The 7,984-nt window shown below is 44.8% G+C and overlaps 1 long non-coding RNA gene across 1 annotated transcript in view; it reads left to right on the plus strand.

The window, feature by feature from the left end:
- LOC307033999 overlaps positions 1–7,984 on the plus strand; it is a 44,320-nt gene continuing 36,336 nt past the window's right edge. The window contains exons 1-2 of the long non-coding RNA XR_013806741.1: positions 1–188; positions 550–657. This is a non-coding gene — a long non-coding RNA (uncharacterized lncRNA). The remainder of the gene's footprint in view (positions 189–549; positions 658–7,984) is intronic.

The following is a 7,984-nucleotide window of genomic DNA, read 5'->3' on the forward strand; positions in this document are numbered from 1 at the left end:
GCTGCGGCAGCTCTGTGTGCTCTGGCAGCGTTTCACTGTGTTCTCTGACAACATTCACTGAGAGCTTTGTGTTTATTTCCACGCAGATGTTCCAGCATTACAAATACAGTCGCTGTTCACTGTCTTGTATTGGTTGGAGGGTTTAGCAGCACTCGTCAATTATCTTCAAGAGGACTTGACAGCGTGAAGTGTACCTCACTACAACGAAGAGAGAGTATGTTGTTATTGGAGCAGCTGCCCTTATCCATTTAAAAGTACTTTAGTAGTGGACATGGGGATTTAGTTCACAAACAGGTCACGTTTTGTGTAACCTAACATCTACACAGAAGTCATTGTTTCCTGAATGTCACCAAAAATGTTTTCTTTCCATTTATTTCTTCTTTCACATATCCACTCATTTTCTTTCTTGGACATTTTGTTATTTATGGCTCGGCATGCTCTTCGGGATAAGAGTTTCAGCGCTGTCTGCACAACAGCCACTTTTGAGAGATGTGTTCCTGCCGTAGCGAGGCTCGGCGTGTACGTGATGACTGCAATCTGTCTTTTCAGTCGTGTTCGCTGGCTTCAGATCAGCAGCTCGTGGCGGCTGGTGGGATCTGGTGGGCGAATGAAACGCAACAGCTGATGTTTTGATGATGCAATCCCAGCATAAAGTGGGTAAGCACATCATCAGCAGGTCAACAGTCGCTTCTATTTTGTTCTTTGCTCAGCAGTTCAGCCCGGGGGTGCATGTGCATGACTCCACAGCACAGAAGGGGAATTCTGTATCTATGTTATCCGCACTGGCATAAAAACGTGCCTTCTCCAGCAGAGGAAGTTTGTCAACAGCGGAAAAAACGATTGAATTTTTCCTCAAAGAAATAATTGCTGATAGCATTTTTTGTCTGTTTACTTGCATTCAGTGGCAGCTGTTTGTGTTGACTTTGTTCTGTGGTTTGTTTAGTCTAAACAAACATAAAAGACAGAGTCCAGATGCAGGAAGTGTTTAACATAAATCTGATTGTTTTCTATCAGAGGGGACATGAGGCACAGAATGAAAATGGTGTCATATCAATATTTAAACTTCACCCGTGCAATATGTTTACATTGGATTAAATGACTGCATTTTAGTAACATGAAGGTGGCTGCTTTACGTATCCAACCCGTAGAATGGTCACCATTTCATTCTGCAGTTCCTCACCTCAGTTTTCAGCTTCTTGTTTTGGTTTTACAGCCGGCAACTTTTCCATTTGGTTCAGTCACACTGCTCTCACAATAAATCTGTTTTTAGCGAAGTACTTTAGTATAAATACTAATAGGGAAATCTTGCACCTAGTGTGTATAAAATGTCTTTCTAATTAGGTGTGCAATGATCGTGTGATAAGAGAAGCCTATTTCAAGGCTTTTCAACTAAACCAGAATGTTTTTTTTACATTTTGAAGTGTTGAGTTCAGTGTTGTGTGAGATACTTTTTGACAGTCATTGTTTAAAATAAGCTTTTACAGCTGACTTTGTCTATCAGTTTATTATGTATAGCCCTTCTCTTCCTCTGCACTTGTCCATTAGCAAAACACCCTTATTATATATAACACCTTCAGAGGTGACTGCTATCTCAAGTATTCTTTTACCTGAGATACATTCATGTCGTAAGTAACCCTGATCCCAGAGTCCAACACCATGTAACAAAGTGTTTGTGTTCTGCTCAAATATTCCGGGTCACTGCTGTGAAAATACAAAAACAAGCCTTGGCAAAGCGAGCAGACTTCCTGGAAACTAGATTAATTGGCATTTACTTTTCCCTCGAGCACCAATGACAGAAACACAGCGCGACCAGTCATGGCACTGTCTTAGAAAGGTTTCCAAATGACATTTTGATATGCAGTGTTACCTCCTGCCAACAAGAATGAGCAATTAAGGCATGTTGCACTCAAAGAAGAGAGGCAACGCTTGGCCAAAATCACACAGTGTGGCTAACCCCTCAAAAAAAAGAAGAAGCAATTAACACCTGCTCTCGTACCCCCGCTCACCCCTCCTGGCTGACAATAATTATTTCCCAACTCTCACTCGTCCATTAATTCAAAAACACAGCATGTGTGTGTGTCTTCTCTGTCCTCTGTGAATCCTAGAGACAAGAACCACTTTTAGGCTTTATTTATACTCTGAACAATCCACACACACACACACACACACACACACACACACACACACACACACACACACACACACACACACACACACACACACACACACACACACACACACACACACACACACACACACACACACACACACACAGACAGACACAGACCCACACAGACACAGACCCACACAGACACACACACACACACACACACACACACACACACACACACACACACACACACACACAGTACAGAAGGCCTCCTAGCTATTCCTGCTGCTTCCATTACAGCAGTAGCAGCAGCATGCACTTAGAGGCAGGTGTACGCCCGCTCTCTCTTGAGGAGAAGTTGGGCAAATAGGTACAAAGAGGTCTTTCTGTGACTCACGTATGATGTTGCTTTTCCGCTGAAGGAAATGCAGGAAATGAATTACAATCAGAAATATCTATTCAGGGTCCTCACTCCCATGCTGTCTAATTTGAGCTCCTATTAAGCCCCGGCCTGATGTTTTTGTTGCTGTTGTACGAACACATGTATTATAAGAGCTTTCAAAGTTTCTCTACATGAACAATTGGGAGTAAATCAGAGTTTACAGCTATCAAGCAAATGTTTAATTTACTGATAGCAAAGTAAGTCTGCATGGATTCTGTGCATTCAGCTCCACATGCACTTTGATGCTCTTTCTTAAAGGTTGTATCTTCCTGGTCGAATGCACTTATTGTAAGTCGCTTTGGATAAAAGCGTCAGCTAAATGCAATGTAATGTAATGTTTCAAGCAGCCTATTATTTTGATTCTTAAAGATATTTCTTGCCCTTGTGGTCTTTCGTCGACAAAGGACAGTGCAGAGATAGGGAGAGAAAGAGCATGGCATGCAACAGAGACTTGAAGATGAGGATTGAATCTGGACTCTGAGGTTATATTTCCTGCACTGTAACGAAGGCGCTCTGAGGAAACAGTGTTGACCTTTAAGGGAATGAAAGGCCTGAGAGTCTAGAGTAGGAGGCCATCAGAGCTCATTAGCTGAGTTGCACTTTTTACTTTTATTTAATCGCATTTTCCGGATTATAAATTCTTCCTACAATCCTTTACAAAGATTTGAAAAGGCCTCTTTCTGGTGCATGTTTTGTTATCGTTGCATAGAGCCAGGCTAACTCATCAGAGTGGTGTTATCATCCGATTGAATTGTTTTCATTCCTGCTTCAACTTTAGGACCACTCAAGTTCTACATACTTGCAGCCACATCAGCTGGTGTGTTGCAGCTGGTTTAACAACATATTTGAACACAGAAGATTTAAAGGTCCCATGTCATGCTTTTCTGGTTCTTACCCGTCCCCTTGTTGTTATGAAGGTTCCCCTGCATGTAAACGGTCTGCAGAGTCAAAACCCTCAAAGTACACCCTGTAGGGAGTAAAACTCTAACACAGAGAAGACCTCCCCAAAACGCCTCGTTGGAGATACGTCACTGTCCATTGATTCTTCCGGGTAACTCATGATGTCATGCGTTACCCGGAACCAAATGGACCAATCCGCGGAGCCGTTACGTTAAGCCCCCGCTGATTGGTCCAAATTGACCAATCCACGGACTTCCTCACACACACACTCAGTGCAAGCAGCTCTGCTGATCTCCCCTCCCTGGCTGCAGGCTGATAACAGACAGTTGGGATCTCTCTGAAATTCTCTCTGCAGACCCATTCTCTCTGCAGACCCATTCTCTCTGCAGACCCATTCTCTCTGCAGACCCATCCTCTCTGCAGACCCATTCTCTCTGCAGACCCATTCTCACAGCGTTTATCAACCTTTTTCTTACTCAATATCAAGCCACACTTATTGTTTTTACTTCGGCTGTGACTTTGTGTGTGCTCAGGGTGAGTTTGGCTGTGTATCGCTAAACAAGGAAACCACACCTCCACGGAGCTCAGCGCGATTCACAACGTCCCGACCAATCAGAGCACACTGTGCTCACAGGGAGGGTGGGGGCTGGAGCTACTGGAGCTACAACGAGCCGTTAAAGGCAGAGAGTGAAATTCAGTGAATACACGTAGTTTACAGAGATGCTGTTTGAGAAATCAAAGTGAGTTTAGAAAATTGCACAATATCAATCTATTTTAGTAGACCTCAACAATGGAATTATGATCAGTGGAAATGGCCATGACATGGGACCTTTAAGTGTTGTGTACGAATGTTCAAAATGAGAAGTGTCCTCCAGTTGGCCTCGGCTGCTAAGTTGCCTTTGACCTCAGTAAGCTGCTGTTCGTATTGTCTGAGTGATGTTTAGTCGCTGCTGCTCTATCGAGAGATTCCCTTTTCCCTCCTCCACTGGGAGAGTAAACAGAGACGGCAATATGAGAGGACACAGACAGAGAAGTGAGGACAGGGGACAAATTGCTCCGAACATTTGTCTGTTTTGGGACGGCGATGATTTTTTGATGTCCATAAATACTGTTTTATATATTTATGGAGAGACAGACAGAGGGAGAAAGAGAACAAGAGAGAAGCCGTTCTTTCTCTGCCCAGTTGAACTTTGGGTAATAACGCCGAGCCTTTCAGAGGAGGCATGATTTATTTAAACGGGTTTACATGAGGGAGCCACATCACGCAGTTAGCCACTCTTCTAATTCTTTATTTTTTGGAAAGTGGGGATACCTACCCAAAATAAAGACGGACAAGTCCTACGCGGCTGCTGCTCCCCGGAAAAATGTCTTCTGTTTGAGTTGTCATGCGTGGTCGAATGGAACTGGACTACCGAAGGCAAGACAATGGAAACACAAGGCAGAATGAATAGAGAAACCACACACACATGGCGGGTGGACAGAGGAGGAGCAAAAACAAACAGCAAGGTGTTTACAAGAGACTTACATACATTCAGTACTGTGGACAATCCCCACAGGAGCAATTATGGGTGAAGTGTCTCAGGGACACAACGACATGCGTTTGCAGTGGGACTCAAACGTGCTACCCCCTGATTCAAAGTCCAGCACACTATCCACTGAGCCACAGCCACCGGCTCATGTTATGGACTAAACATCTGCATATCTCTGCCTCTGCTGCAGCAATGTGGACCCCTTCTCTTAGAAAGCTGCATACACAAAGATATAGTGTGTCAAGTGATATAGCATTTCTATTCTTATAGTCAGCTGAAAACAGATAGCTTTAATACATTTTCCTTCATTTCTGATTTAACAACTTAAGTTTAATAGAGGATATTAACGCTGATAGCACCCACACGGTCACTGAGGTCTGCTGACAGACTCCTTCTGGGCGTCCCTAAGTGGAGGTTAAAGCAGTGAGGAGACAGAGCCTTTGCTGTTGCAGCTCCAAAGTTATGGAACAAATTGCCCCTCCAGGTTCGACTTGCCCCTCCAGGTTCGACTTGCCCCTCCAGGTTCGACTTGCCCCTCCAGGTTCGACTTGCCCCTCCAGGTTCGACTTGCCCCTCCAGGTTCGAATTGCCCCTCCAGGTTCGAATTGCCCCTCCAGGTTCGACTTGCCCCTCCAGGTTAGACTTGCCCCTCCAGGTTCGAATTGCCCCTCCAGGTTCGACTTGCCCCTCCAGGTTCGAATTGCCCCTCCAGGTTCGACTTGCCCCTCCAGGTTCGAATTGCCCCTCCAGGTTCGAATTGCCCCTCCAGGTTCGAATTGCCCCTCCAGGTTCGAATTGCCCCTCCAGGTTCGACTTGCCCCTCCAGGTTCGAATTGCCCCTCCAGGTTCGAATTGCCCCTCCAGGTTCGACTTGCCCCTCCAGGTTCGACTTGCCCCTCCAGGTTCGACTTGCCCCTCCAGGTTCGACTTGCCCCTCCAGGTTCGACTTGCCCCTCCAGGTTCGACTTGCCCCTCCAGGTTCGAATTGCCCCTCCAGGTTAGACTTGCCCCTCCAGGTTTGAATTGCCCCTCCAGGTTAGACTTGACCCTCCAGGTTCGACTTGCCCTTCCAGGTTCGACTTGCCCCTCCAGGTTCGACTTGCCCCTCCAGGTTCGACTTGCTCCAACTCTGCTTGTTTTTAAATCTCGTTTAAAAACCCACTTCTTTTCCTTTGCTTCTACAGACCAGGTGACGCTTGTGCTTTTCAATTTGGGTTTTTATCTTACTCGTGTGTTGTATTGTTTGTACGTCATGTAGGAGTTTCTCAGTCTGTGGCTTCTGATCTGGTTTCATTGTCTCGTGTTTTACATTTGTTTAATGTCCTGTCTGTTTTTTATGTATTTATTAATGCTGTCAAAATTATCGCGTTAACGGCGGTAATTAATCTTTTGAATTAATTGCGTTTAAATATTTAAGCCTTGCGCAGAATGGCCCGCCCCATACATCCCAGCAGTGGCAGCGCCAGGGTATGGCTGGCGTAGGCTATACCCATACCAAGAAATGGCTTAGCCCCACCATGAAAAATGATGTTAAAGTAAGCTAAATAAAGTCCGCCAACTCCCGCCGAGAATTGCACAGACAGCAGTTAGTGAGATTGATTTCAGTAGCCACTTGTCTTGAAATACCGAAAACCAGAAACGGTTTCCCCGACTTTCCTGAAGTACTCCCCCGTTGATAGAAATCAACACGTAATGAAATAAGATCCAAGGGTTTGATGATTGATAGGTGTGTGGGCTGTCTTTCATTTTGACACACAGAACAATGTTATAATAAACATACTGTATGTTAAATGGATATATCCGCCTTCTTTCATTTATCTTTCCATTCCCACAACAATATACATAAAGAAATGGCATATTTTTGACATAGTTCGAATGGTCATGAATCATGATTAATTAATTTTTAAGCTGTGATTAATCTGATTAAAAATGTTAATCGTTTGACAGCTCTAGTATTTATGCTATGTTTTTATACAGTTGTTGATGTACTGCACTTTGTTCAACTCTGTTGTTTTTAAATGTGCAATAGAAATCAAATGGATTGGATTGATAGGCATTTGCAACCCCATCTTTGGAGTTTAAATATTTTAAAATTGTGCAAATATAATTGTATTTGCTTCATGTTTAGTGTGAAGCCATCAACAGTCCCTGAACGTTATGGAATTCTAAATAGCCTCTCTCTTAAATGTGGTAAAACTATTAGCTGTTGTTGATTTACAGTTTTCTCCACGTCCATTTTGTGCTTTTGTGCTGTGAGTTATTTCCACCGCAGCTAAAAGCGTCTGCAGGGGAAGTGTCAGGTTGGGGTGACAGCAGGCAGAGGTACCAATTCCTCGACTGTCAGCTTCAATTCACTGGACGGATCTGCACAGAAACAAGAGGCGTGGGGCTTTCTATACGGCCCTCTAGAATCACTGCTCCACACCAAAAGCTCTCTTCTCTAATGTAATGCCTCATGTGAGAAACTCAGATAGTTAGTAAAAAATGTCAACACTATTTCTTCAGGAAACTTAAATGTGAGGTTCTGTGTTGTTGAGACACCCTGTGACATACCCACAAGCTGCAGACTGACACACAAGTCGACACACGAGTCGACACACGAGTCAACACACGAGTCAGCACACGAGTCAACACACGAGTCAGCACACGAGTCAACACACGAGTCAACACACGAGTCAACACACGAGTCAACACACGAGTCAACACACGAGTCAGCACACGAGTCAACACACGAGTCAGCACACGAGTCAACGCACGAGTCAGCGCACGAGTCAGCGCACGAGTCAGCGCACGAGTCAGCGCACGAGTCAGCGCACGAGTCAGCACACGAGTCAGCACACGAGTCAACACACGAGTCAGCACACGAGTCAGCACACGAGTCAGCACACGAGTCAGCACACGAGTCCACACACGAGTCAGCACACGAGTCAACACACGAGTCAACACACGAGTCAACACACGAGTCAGCACACGAGTCAGCACACGAGTCAACACACGAGTCAA

Source organism: Notothenia rossii (genome assembly GCF_949606895.1).
Source record: "Notothenia rossii genome assembly, chromosome: 3".
Lineage (NCBI taxonomy): Eukaryota > Metazoa > Chordata > Actinopteri > Perciformes > Nototheniidae > Notothenia > Notothenia rossii.